This window comes from Carica papaya, chromosome 6, assembly GCF_054855325.1.
Source record: "Carica papaya isolate Zhongbai chromosome 6, ASM5485532v1, whole genome shotgun sequence".
Lineage (NCBI taxonomy): Eukaryota > Viridiplantae > Streptophyta > Magnoliopsida > Brassicales > Caricaceae > Carica > Carica papaya.
In genome coordinates, this window is record NC_142314.1 from 11,932,501 (window position 1) to 11,946,615 (window position 14,115).

The following is a 14,115-nucleotide window of genomic DNA, read 5'->3' on the forward strand; positions in this document are numbered from 1 at the left end:
ACACTAATAAGTGGTAAGTTAGTGCGAATAAAGGCCAGGAAGCGTGATACCCGAGCAGTTGCCCTGCTACAAAACATAGAGTTGAGGGAGGCCATCGTTTTCTCTTTAAGAATGGCAACTCAAAGACGTTAGTTGCCAATGTTTAATTAACAACTACAGAGGCAAAAGACCGAGCCTCAACCAGCAAAGGGGGACAGCCATGCCAATCCAAGCAGAGCAACTAGAAGCCCACTCTACCTTTCTTTCTTTATCTTAAACTTCGTTCTTCAAAGAGACCCATGTGCATTTCCTCTGTTCTGTGCTCTTGAACTCTTGATTCCCTTGTGCCTTTAGTTGAAGTATAGGTCGTCGATTCCATTTATCTTGATGGGATTCTTGCTTTTGTTGAGTGGTATAGAAGGGATTCCTCTAGTAGGTAGCGACAAGACTAGTTGTATCGACAAGAGGCTACATCAATAGCTGAAACTTGTTTTCGGGTAGGGTAGGCTCGGAGTCAGAAGTCCTCTCTTTCCCAACCAAATAAGCATTTTTGCAAAGTTCACCTTCCCGCAGTCAAAATAAAACAAGACTTGCGGATAACAATCAGACCTTACCCGGGACAGGGACCATACTAGAAAGCCTAATTAAAAAGAATTCGGGCTTGCTTTCTCAATTCACATCTATGAGCGATGATTCCTCTATCTCTTGCTCACTTCGATCGGACTCTGACAGCTTAGGGAAGAATGATGGGTCGCTAACAAGGCCCCTAAATGACTGCTCAAAAGGCCTTACTTACTAATAAAGCGGAAAGAAGCACCTTCTTTCTCAAAGTCAAGTTTCGTGCTTCTAACTTTAGAAAGATTGCAGTGTTAGCGAAACAACTTCTCCTTTTCTACGAATCTACAACTCTTTTCTCTTTACTGAGCGAGACTCCATCCATATCCATTCCCTACTAGTACTAGTGGGATATTATTCCATTTCTATTCTATCATTTGTTTGACAGCTTAAACTAGGCTTCATTTTAGATAGGTTTTCGGTCTTAATCAAGATAGGTCAGGGGCGCGTCAGAACGGTCGGTGGCTGCTTAGTCTTATCCGAGAGTCTAATCTCTTTGTACTGCTTTTTTTTCTTTGGAACGGTCGGTGGCTGCTTAGTCTTATCCGAGAGTCTAATCTCTTTGTACTGCTTTTTTTTCTTTGAAAAAAAAAGAAAGAAGGGGGTCTATTTAGGCTCCTTCCCTTCCACTGCATAGCTGCGCTAGCTGGTACTACGAGCCCTCTGTCCCACACATCTATCCAGCTCGCGTGGTTCACCGGTTCCACCGAAAACTCTCATTTGTTGAAGCGGAGCATAGTGCGCTTTAGGCGCCGAGCGAGAAAGGTCTCTTCTTTCGTTTCGGTTTATTCACTGATCTGAAACTGAGTACTTGTTTTCTTATTGATTCCAGGGGCAGCGGCCTCTTTTTTGAAGTCTATCCGAACTAAATTAGCACTTCTCAGATTAGGCTAGCCCTCTCCAGCTAAGCTGGGCGTCGGGGCCCTGGATGCGCTAGAGATCGGCGCATGGGGGGGATGGTTGCCCGGCTTTCTCGGCCTGGTATCCTACACCTCGTGTTCATGATATCTACATTCAACTGTGCCCCAGAGACACGGTCGAAGCACGCCCGTCCAGTGTGCTTCTTTCACGACATGCTCTGGTTCCAGGTGTTTTCCAGTGGTCTTCTAGCATTAGAAGAAGTCGTGTCCGCCCCGGCATCCGCAACGTCCTCCCATGCTTTTTTTGAATATAGGACAAACTGAAGGAAAAGACTGATCCATTCGGTGACTTTCACGGTCGCCCTCACTGAACCAACTTGAATCTGAACTATGATTCAGATCAAGTCTTACCGAAATCGGATTTCCTTTGCGTGCCATATGCTCTTAGACTTTACTTATTTCCCTTAATTCTTCCCGGTCCATTATTTGTTCTCGAAAGTCTTCATTTCCGTGTAGAAGCAAACCTCGCACAAGAATCCCACGAAGAATGGTCTGCCTAACCACCGGCTTTGTCCAGCTTTGCGCCTTGACCTTGATGACATTCAATATCATGTACCCATGTTCCTATACGTATATCGGCTAATGGTATGCAATTTCCTATTTGAGAATTTAGGTCAAGTATCTCGTATCTATAAGTAGGGGGCGTGGCCAAGAAGCAGCCAGCTGACTGCCCCCTTCCACTCGGCCTTTTTTTGCTATGTGAATAAGGTCTTAGTATGGATGGTCATTCTGGGCGGGTCACAATAAGTCGCTGGTCGAAGGTTTGGACCAATCGCAATTCATCACCATTTTGCCTGCTTCTAATTGATGACTGGCTATTATATAAGTGTTGACCTAAGCCCCTGGGTTGGGGCTCGGCTCCCGAACCGTACGTGAGCTGCCTCGTACGGCTCTTCCTAAGAACTTGAAGCCCCCTCTCTCTAAATCAAAATGAAAAAAAGAAATGAAGACAAAAAACACTTTTTCAAAAAGCCTTCGCCCTCCTATTTAACGGGGCTATTAGAGAAGCAGCTTCGTTCCTTGACTTTTTTGCTCAGTCAAGCTTCCTTGTTCCTTAGTGTAGTCTCGATCCATAGTTTAAGACTCTGTTCCTTATAGCCTAGTCTATATCCACAGTTGACAGTGACTCTGTACCGACGCCTTTCCCTTTGTAGATGGCTAAGTGACTTCGTAACCTTAACGTACTTATTTTCGTACTTTCTTTCTGACTCTATCATAGGCCTTCGTCGAGCTTTCATCCCTTCGCCTATAGGCGAAGGCTTGGCTTCGCTATCGCTCATGACTTGGTATAGAGTCTGTGTAGTCGTCGGCCTTCACACCAAAAGGCCTATGATAGAGTGGTCGGCCTTTCGAATGCCTCGTTCCTGACTTTTCTGAGAAGCTTTTTACGACTATAAAGGACAGGGGGCTGTTCACCTTTGGAAACTTAGCTACACCGGTCACGACATGTTCTTTGTTGATATTGATTGAGGAGTTTAGCTGACTGAATCCATAAACCGTCAAAGTCACCGTCACTGGTACTTTTTTGACTCTATAGGTAGGTATAGGTATTGGTGGAGCTTGCGTAATGTAGTTGTAGTTAAGGTTGCATTGAAGTAGCGCTTTTCCTTTTTGAAGATCTACTGAAGTACCAAAGGCAAACGGGGCTCCCAGGCCGGGACGTCTGGCAGAATGCTTGGCCTCCTGCGCTGGAAGCGACACCCGAAGGGTGAGCTTCTGGCAGTTAGCTTCTCGAACTAGATAATAGGCATTAGGCATTCTGAGCTAGAAGGAGGCAAGCAAACGAAGGGAGGCATTACAGGCCGACTACAATAAGCAAAGCTTCGTAGACTTGACAAGTCGCCGCTTATAGAATGCCGACTACTAAGTTCAGACTTTCCACTTTCTTTAATAAGGGAAGGGGAGAGGGCGAAGCTTAGCGAGCTGGCCGACCACTACATAAGCCGCTGGCGGAGAAAGCTCGAAGAGCTTCCCTTCATTCGTTGCTAAGCCAAGGTCCCAGGTCTCCGAATCAGCCCGCACTTTTTCGAAGAATCCTGCACCCATGGGCATACGGCCTGGCAGGCCTTCCCTTTCCGCCGGAGCTTCATGGGCGTTGCCCCGTTCCCCAATCAGATGTTTGGATGTGAGCTATACTCCGCGAGGAGCCAAACGGGCGTATGGCCTTGCCTTACCATTTGACCTCTCTTCCCGTGTGACTAGGAATGCTCAGTGACAACCTCTCAATTGTCACCACCTGGCCTCTCTTGCTACCGCGGTAGCACCTAGTGTGGTCAGCACCAATCGTGTTCGGGCAACGAAGCTTACACTCATTCACATTGGTTCATCCTTCTATGCCCCGGGCCTTTTGCTCTCCTAACGTAAAAGGTGGCCAGCCATTCGTCAAGGCCCAGGAATCCGCTGGACATCTCAGTGGCGGGATTGGATACCCGCATCCGATCGAAGTTTCATTTTAGTGCCCCCTAACATAAAGGAGAGCTCTTTCTAGGTGGGTCGCTTCGCGCAAGACATTGCATAGGACCAACGGGTCACACGACAGGTGCACGATCGACTTTGCACGCTCTATCCTTCGACCTTTCGCCTATCAGCTTGGCAGGCAAGCTACCTTGATCCGTCTTCAGCTTCGATTCAGCAGATTAAATAGCAGGGGCCGAGACCGACAAGAGCTTCTATTCCGAGTGAAAACTTCGTCCTTATAGGCTGTCTAGCCAAGTCCACTAGACATTTTTTCGTGAACAAGAGCAACGTAAATGGAATAGCTAAAAAAACGGGCACTCGATGGCTATTTCGCTTATTCCTCCAACTTGAGATACCATATTTTGCCATTCTTAACTGAATAATTCAAGTAAAGAGCCCCATCCCTGGCATGGAAGAAAGGCAGACCGCTCACTAATCCAATGCTACCCACCTTCAGGTGGCTGAGTCCTTCACAGGAAAAGCACTGACTTCCTTACCTTCCGAAAGGAGCCAAACGAGACCCCTGAAGTAAGGTAGGTGACTTTTCCAAACGCTCTCCATGTCAGTTCCCCTCTCAGGCATGCCTCTTTTCTTTGCTGGAGTTTTAGTGGAAGTTTCATTTCCATTTAGACCGAGTATCACTAGTTGTAGTTGTCTACCTTGTAACAGGATAAGTCCCAATTTTAGGAGTAGTAGTTTAGTATCTTTACGAGAAGTTGGGCCTTGACTGGAGACCACCTTTGTTTCCGGTGAAGGAAGAGTTGGGGGTTCTCCCTTTCCCTTATCTTCTTGGTGGACTAACTGGCAACGATTTCCTTGGGAGTTCCAAAGGTTTAATCTAACCTCGGGCTCGATCAGGTTTTATCGTCGCTGGTAGTGAGCAATCACGCGTGGAATGTATAACTCCCCAGGAATTTCAATTGCGCTTATATTCATCACTGTAGGAATTGGGTTCAAGCTTTCCCCAGCCCCTTCTCATCAATGGACTCCTGACGTATACGAAGGAGTGCGGTTCATTTGAGAAATTCCTACCTCTCTATCTATCTCTGAGATGTTTGGATTTTTCAAAACTCCATGGACATGCAGAAGAGAAATGCTATCCCCACTCAGACCAAGACATAACTTTGACTTGTTCAAATAACAATTAAGGTGAAGCAGGGTCAGGAACAACGAATCTCTTTATGATAAACATATCCATTTTGTAAGTTCGTTATTACGGGTAGTTCCTACAAAGGATCGGACTAAATCCAGGTCTTGTGTTCCGAGACTACGCTATATTAGGTGATGATATTGTCATTGCCGACCAAGAAGTTTCGGAAGTCTACGCTCAGTCGTTAGAGAAGTTAGGTCTTACTATAAGTAAACAAAAGTCTCTTATCTCTGACACTGGGGCGGCTGAGTTTGCCAAGAGGTTTATAATCAAGGATATGAGTAAGGATATTTCTCCTGTCTCTATCCGAGCATTATGAAACTCGCACTATCCTTGTGGGGCATATGCCATATTAGGGCAATATCCCCTTCGCCGGTTCAGTACTCTGGCCCGGTTGAGTGGTGTTGGTTATAGATCTTTAGGTAAGCTCGACCATAGCCGATCACGGCATACTGACCATTTACCGGCTATGTGGACAAAGACTCGACTCCCTCTGACGCTTTGGTTAGGGCGAGGTCGACCTTTAAATCTATATTTCCTTGGTGTATGTAATAAACAGTCTTTATTAATGATAAAGCAAATCTCTTTCTGCCGGGCTCCACTCTTGGTGGGTGTCCAGCTCGTCCCGCTTCTCATCCAAGAAGTCGATAAAGGTTTCTTTAGGATTATAGGCGGCATTTTCGGCCAAGGCCGGATGCCGAGAAAGGACTTCTTCAAAAAGAGAAAGACATGAGTGTTTCAATTCCCGGATCTGTAGATCCCTATTCTCGAACTCGAGTATATTGTTATACTCTATCTGAGAGGGAGCTTGATCAAGGGCGGTTTTAACTTCTCTCCAATATTCTCCCCTTGCTTTGCCCAATAGAAAGCAGGTATTTTCATTTTCGAGTCTTTAAATCCTATTTTTGATTGATGATTCAAGACTGAAATTGTGCACAATTTGAGTTGTTTGGTGCGAGTGCGAGGGTCCTGCTTCATCGCGCGCCACCCTGGGTATCGAAGAATTCACCGACATGCCCTCCATTTCTGTTGATGTCGGCTCAAGGGTCCTCCATATGTCATCTTGCGGTACGCTCACTATTGAGCTTGAGCTTGGTGAGCCAGAAGGGTCCGGAAGAGAAAGTGGTAGCCCTCCCCCCGAAACCCTACTAAAAAAAAAGAACTCCAGACAAAACGTAAGAAAATCAAAGATCTACGTTAGAAACTAAGTGGATTCAAAAAGAATAACGACGAAACATTAATATCAAGCCTAAGATCAGTATAGCTAAAAACACGAGATTCTTAGTGGTGGTCATTATAGTGCTTCCTTCTGATCCGCCCAAAAAAACCTGCTACGTCTGCCCACTACAGAGCAGGCGCAAAAGACACTTTTGCATACTACGAGTACTAGAAAAGCGACGCATTCGTTTTTCTTTTCTCGAGTTGGACCATAAATCAGACAATAGCAAGAGCCAGAAAGGAGAATGAGTGAGTAGGTATTCACGAGGTTACTCATGAACTAGAAGAGAGAGGGTTGGTGTGGCACGTAAGGCTCCCTTTTATCCCATCCCAGGGCAGACTCCCATGATTCCTTTCCCAGTATTCCCCCCTCATCCGAGTGTCTTTCAGAGCCTCCATCCCCTTCTTTTATATCAATAGGGAGCTCATCCATCCTTCCTGCCATAAGCTGATGATCTCCTAGCGCGAAAGCCATTGATCGATAGTTATACAAGGCGATTAGAGATCCCTACAGAAGATAGCTTTCAGAAGCCCGATGCTTAAACTCTAATTTAGCGATGAACTCATCAGATGAACTACTACAAGAAAGAAGTCCAATTCAATCGAAGACCCTAGAGACCGTTACAAGCCAGCTCGACCGGGAAGTAGCATATCTTTCAAGGAAAAAATGTGGATTGACGGATTGAGGACTAGAATCATGCTTTACCAATTTCCAATACCTACTATTGATCCTGCTGATGTAATTGTTGCATAAAAAGCTTCTATTTCTTTAGCACCTACAGTCATGCTGACCGAAGCACCTGTACTTCAATCGATTAACCAAGCACGGGAGATATTCGCTAAACAGATAACCGGGATATTGAATAAAAGAAGGGAACCATATTCGTGGATCGGGAAGACCAACTCTCATTCAAGGAAGTGGACCGTTGACGACAGCAAGCCGGGAAGGACAGATGCTACTAAAAAAGTCGATTCTCGCATGTTTTTAGAGGCCATCCTCCGTTGAATTTGGTCTATCTTTTGATTCTGGGTTACCTCGAGAGAGAAAGTAGCCCGTACCTTTCCTATTCATTTTTTTGAACCTATCTCGTATCTATTGATGACTAAAACCCCCCTCCACTAGGGGGACAGAGTTCTCATTTCTATTCTGATTTGGAGTGGAAAAACTTCCCCACCTCACTACTCAACCGTAGCTTTCTACCTTTTGATTATGGTCATTTTTTCTCCATCATACAAGACCCGTGCCACTTTCACCTGTAGTTGCCGCAGCCGTTTTGCTTGATTTTACGGAAGAAGGAGCGAAAAGCCGCTTTTTCAAGCTTCCCATCTACTTGATCAAGTGAGTGAGGTCGAAAGACTTCCCAGGTCGGGAGGTTTATCTGGACATCTAATCCATGCAGGTATGCCAAATGACTTTCTCTTTATAACGAGGAAGGGAAATGGAATTTAGAGGAAGAAACCTCTGTGATGTGGTATAAGATGGCCAATTGCATTAAAAGAGTGGCTAAAGATGTTTTTGATGTACATAAAATTGAAAGATTTAGCGTTGGGAGGTGACTTCCGGATCAGGGATAATAAATAAAATTGAAACAAGATAAAATCGTATATCGAAACGACTTCTGGCATCACCGGAAGGATTGAAACCACATTCGTAGGCCGACAATTTATCTGGATAGGTCAAACTATTGGAAGATAATGGAAAAGGAAGACCGAGTAAGATCAAAGAAACTAGTGGACTAATCACTAAATAGATACAAATAGGTGCAAATTCTGACATCACCGCAGCCCACTTGGTTTTCTCGCTCTGCTCCCCTCCAAAAAAAGATTGAGAGACTGATTCTGACTCATCCAATGATGGAAGACGGAAATCGCTGGTTAGGAAGGTCCAACCAAGAAAGGCATGGGAGTCTTTGGGCATTGCTGGGGCTACTAAGTCAAGCTTGGGTCGAGTTAAGTAAAGACTGACTACCTCCCTCACTGCACACTTTCTATATATCTGTCCCCATTATGGGCTGCATGTTATCTCCGATAGAGCAATGGGAGGTTACAATTCTGAAGGAACTCTTACTTTTTTTTAGAATCAATCTTTATACATAGGAACTTTCAATGTACTGGGCCGTTACTTATATAAAAAGAATAGCTTTGATTTTCGTGCTTGCTTGTTTAATATAGTCAATCTTTTGTTCAATCTTTTGCTTTCCCGGAACACTAACGAAGTGACTTAAAAATGATTCTCTAATAAATAGAAGAGAACAGCATATTTGGTGAAACAAAGAGCAGTTCGGTCAAAAGTATCTACCACACACTCAATCCAATGAGCAAGCACATAAGCAAGACGAATCTCTTTCTCTTTCTGTAACAAATTTAGCAATCAGGGCTAAAGCACATACAAAAAGAGAGGTGCAAGAGACAGATGTAATATATATATATAATACTAATACTTACTTACCAAGATCTACCAGCGGTATTTGATTGAAAGAGTATGGTACGAATGACTTTCTTTAATTAACCCTATCTTAATAAGAAAAGAAAATACATAGTCACTTTTCACTTTAATCAATCAACTTCCTTGAATGCAATCCTTTCCCCATTTTTAAAACGAACGAAAGAAAGAAAAATGGGAAGCGCCATGGGTTTAATGCGAGCGGGAAGATCCATCTCAGATAGAGCAGACGGGGAAAGAGATATTGAATGAAGGTGCGCCAGCAGATATGTATTTATAACATAACAACCAACAGCGGTGAGCCGACCTATGTGCATCTTTTATCCATGAATTCTTTACTGTAGTCACAAACAGTAGTAATAGTAACAGTGGTAGTAGTAGTAGTAGTAGCAGCAGTAGCAGTAGCAATATTAGTAGCAGCAGTAGTAGTACTGGTAGTAGTAGTAGTAGCAACAGTAGCAATGGCGACTGTAGCAATAGTACCTACTGTAGCAGTAGTAACTACAACAGAAGTAACAGCAGTAGTAGTAGCAGTAGTATTAGTAATAGTAGTAACATTAGTAGTAGTACTACTACTACTACTACTAGTACCTATAAATACCCATGTACTTAAAAGCTTTTAGCATCAACCACAAGTCAAAACTTAAGTTTCTTAATTAGTCTCTCTTACTTCTCCTCTCATATTTCAAAAAATTACTATATTCATCTAGCCTATCTCTTCATCTTTTCTAACAAAAATAAATCAAGGCTAATTGATAATTTTACAATTTGTAGGTTAATTTTAACATTCAAATTCTTTTTCAATTGAATTAATATAGGAATGAAACCTTTTTTTCTCATTTAAATTAATTAATTAATTTCAAGTAAAGAAATCTGAAAAAAAATGTTGAATAATTAATAATACTATTAAAATAAACTAGAATTTTTATGGTGTTACATATAATACAGTAGTAGTAGTAGCAGCAGTAGCAGTATTAGCAGTAGTAGTAGCAGTAGCAGTAGTAGTAGTAGTAGCAGTAGTGGTTGTATCAGTAGTACCTGCTATATCAGTAGTAGCAATAATAAAAGTAACAGTAGTAGTAGTAGTAGTATTATTAGTAGTAGTAGAATGAGTAGTAGTACCTATAAATACCCATCTACTTGAAGGCTTTTAGTATCAACTACAAATGAAAACTTGTGTTTCTCAATTAGTATCTCTTATGTCTTCCTCTCATATCTCAACAAATTATTATATTCCATTAGCCTATCTTTTCATTTTTTTAATGAAAATAAAAATCAAGGTTAATTAATCATTTTACCATTTGTAGGTTGATTTGTACATTCAAATTCTTCTTCAATTGAATTAATATGCCAACAAATTTTTTTTCCTCATTTAAATTAATTGATTAATTAAAGTAAGAAAATTTTAAAAAAAATGCTAGATAGTTAATAATATTGTAAAATAAACTAGATTTTTTTGTGATGTTACATATAATCCAGTAGTAATAGCAGCAGTAGTAGCAGCAGTAGCAATAACAGTATTAGCACTAGTAAAAGTAACAGTGGTAGTATTATTAATAGTAGTAGTAGCATTAATAGTAGTAGTAGTAACAGTGGCAGTAACAGTAGTAGCAGCAGCAGTAGTAGTAGCAGTAACAATATTAGCAATAGTAGTAGTAGTAGTAGTAGTAGTAGTAGCAGCAGTAATAACAATGGTGGTTGTAGTAGTAGTAACTACAATAGAAATAACAGTAGTAGCAGTAGCAGTAGTATTAGTAGTAGTAGTAGTAGCATTAGTAGTAGTAGTAGTAGTACCTATAAATACTCGTATACTTAAAAGCTTTTAACATCAACGACAAATCAAAACTTGAGTTTCTCAATTAGTCTCTGTTATTTCTTCCTTTAATATTTTAACAAATATTATATTCAGCTAGTCTATCTTTTTATTTTTTTCTAACAAAAATAAATCAAACTTAATTGATCATTTTGTCATTTGTAGGTTGATTTGTACATTCAAATTCTCTTCAATTGAATTAATATGGCAACAAAACGTTTTTTTCTTTATTTGAATTAATTAATTAATTCAAGTAAGGAAATCTGAAAAAAAAATGCTAGATAGTTAATAATATTATTAAAATAAACTTGATTTTTTGTGTTATTACATATAATACAGTAGTAATAGCAGTAGTAGTAATAGTAATAGTTGTAGCGGTATTAGTAGTAGTAGTAGTAGCAGTGGTAGTAACAGTAGTAACAGTAGTAAAAATAGTAGCAGTAGCAGTAATAGCGGTTTTAGCAGTAGTAGCAAAAGTATCAGCAATAGATGTAACAATAGTAGTAAAATTAACAAAAATATTAGTAATAGGAGTAGCGTTATTAGTAGTAGTAGTATTAATAGTAATAGTTGTTGTTGTACATATAAAAATCCATGTACTTGAAAGCTTTTAGCATCAGCCACAAATTAAAACTTGAGTTGCTCAATTCGTCTCTCTTACTTATTCCTGTCATATTTTAACAAATTATTGTATTCAACTAGCCTATCTCTTCATTTTTTTTAACAAAAACAAATCAAACCTAATTGTTTATTTTGTCATTTGTAGGTTGATTTATACATTCAAATTCTTTTTCAATTGAATTAATATGGATATGAAACTTTTTTTTCTCATTTAAATTAATTAATTAATTTCAAGTAAAGAAATCTGAAAAAAAAAATTCTAGATAGTTAATAAACAGCAAGATCAGAATGAGTAACTATGTATGGCTGTGGCATAACAGAATTAAGGGCCGAAGCATCAGCTAACGCTATTGTACAAGATGTACCAGTGTTGATATGTTTATAACTGTTTGCTTTAGCAGTTGGAATTTGGTGAATGACTGTTGACGCTTCTATTTGTACTTGAGTTGCATATGGAAAATAATTTTCATAGAAAATCACATCTTTAGAAATTAAGTACTGTTTGTGCTCAAGATCAAAAAGCTTATAACCTTTTTTTCCTACAACAAATCTCATAAAGATACACTTAAATGCCCTTGGAGAAAACTTGTGCTTATGAGGTTGAGTGTTTGTTGAGTAACACAAGCATCCAATAACTTTAAGCCTGCTATAATCTGGAGGCTTATGATACAATACCTTATATAAACTCTTCCAATGTAGGATTGCAAAGGATAATCTATTGATAATGTATGTAGCATGTAATAGAGTCTCTTCCCAAAAAGTAATTGATAGTGCAGCTTGAAAAAATGTAGCTCAAGCAACTTGCAACAATTGTCTATGTTTTCATTCTACTCTCCCATTTTGTTACGGGGTGTATGGACATGTTGTATGATGTACTATACTAAGTTCAATGAAAATGCTTTGACATGTAGAAGCCAAGAACTCACTGCTGTTGTCACTTCTAACTATCTTGACCTTGACATCAAATTGTTTCATAACCATTCTGATAAATCTTCCGAGCAGAAAACCTATTTGTGCTTTACTTTGCATGAGATATGTCCAAGTGTACCTACTTTTATCCTCTACAATTATAAAAAAATAAGATGCACCAGAAGATAATAATTGATTATAAGGGCCTCATACATCCACATGTATTAATTCAAACAATATATCACTGTTACTATTACTACTCTCAAAAGGTAGTCAACAAATCTTCTTTGTTAATCCCAAAATGTAACTTTTATAGTATAAATTAAGATGGATGCCTCAACCTTTTATGCCAAGATGTTGAGGTTTCTATCACATTATTAACCACCTTACTGTTCAACAGAGAATTTAAAATAGGGATACAGGAATGAAAATCATACTGATTTAAGGTTTCTAGTTTAAAGGAAGTAAAGTCAAAGTAGTATAGATTGCTGGAAGATCTGTTACCCACTGTCTTACTAGTTTTCTGGTCCTGTAATAGGCAAAAATCAGGATAAAAGGTGAACATGATACTGGTTTTTTTAGCTAACTTATTGACAGATGATAAGTTGTGATGAAAATAAAGGATATATAACAGTCCTTTCAAAATTAATCTTTTTCAAAACTATGTCACCAAAATATTCAACCTTTAAAGCTAAACCATTTGGTAAATGAACAGAACTTGGCCTTTGAATCTTATTGAGATTGCGAAATAACGAACTAATGCCACATTCATAATTATTGGCCCCTATATCTATTATCCAACATAAATCCTTTGGAGCTATATCAAAAATTGAATCAGCAAATTCTTATGCGTAGCTAACAAAATTATGATATGAAGTAGACCACCTATCATTTCCTCATCATCAAGGGGAGTATCTACCGTATTGACCCTAGCTTTATAGCCACCTTGTCCTTTCTTTTTCTGCTTTGAACTCCTTATACCAATCTGGATAACTATGGAGCTTGAAGCATGTGTCTTTTAAATGCTCATTCTCCTTGCAATATGTACAGAACTTATCTTCCCTCTTAATTGATTCTTTCTTCCTAAAATTACTTTGCTAAACCAGTACTCTTTTGTAGACTAGAAGTCATCAAAGTTGTCACATCCATCCCCTCAGCAAAGATATTTGCAACCTGTCATTGTCTTTCTATATTCATCACCATTAAATACACTTTATCAATATGAGGCAGAGGATCAAGTTAAAGTATATGAATTTTAGCTTGATCATAGGAATCATTGAGACCCATAAGAAACTACATAATTTTCAAATTTTCATTTAATTTCGAGATTTGATCTGAAATACCATAAGTACACTTCCCACATGTGCATTGTGGAATTGGAACAATGTTATTCAATTCATCTCATAATCGATAGAGTTTGGTAAAATGCTATGATAGAATTATTATCTTGAGAGGGAGAACTTAATTCTTTCTTTATATGATATTCTTGAGAATCATTAGGTTCTCCAGATATTTCTCTAACTTTTCCCACAAATTTTGAGCAGAATTCACATAAAGAAATAAGTTATGAAATTCTTTTGAGAGAGTTTAAAATCTAAAAAACTACCATGACATTGTTGGCAAACCAATCCTCATACTCTGTAGATTTTTCAGAAGGCATCCTCACTTTATCTATTACGAAACCCAATTTATGTTTGGCTACAATGCGATCTTAACTGATTTGCTTCATGTATGATAATTCATGCCATTGAAAGGAATTAAATTGAGGAAAATTTCAGAATTTTTATTTGATTGATTTATTACCGAAACTCTCCCCGTCGAAGCAAAATTGCTCTGAGCTTGACCCGTCACCATCGTGCAAACTAGATAACTCTGATACTGTAAATAAAAATGAATTTACGGTAGAATTCGAAGCAAAGAAGAGTAAAATGACAAGCAAGAAAAATTCTTTATTCTTTCATTTATCAAAAATCATCTGAATATAAAATGT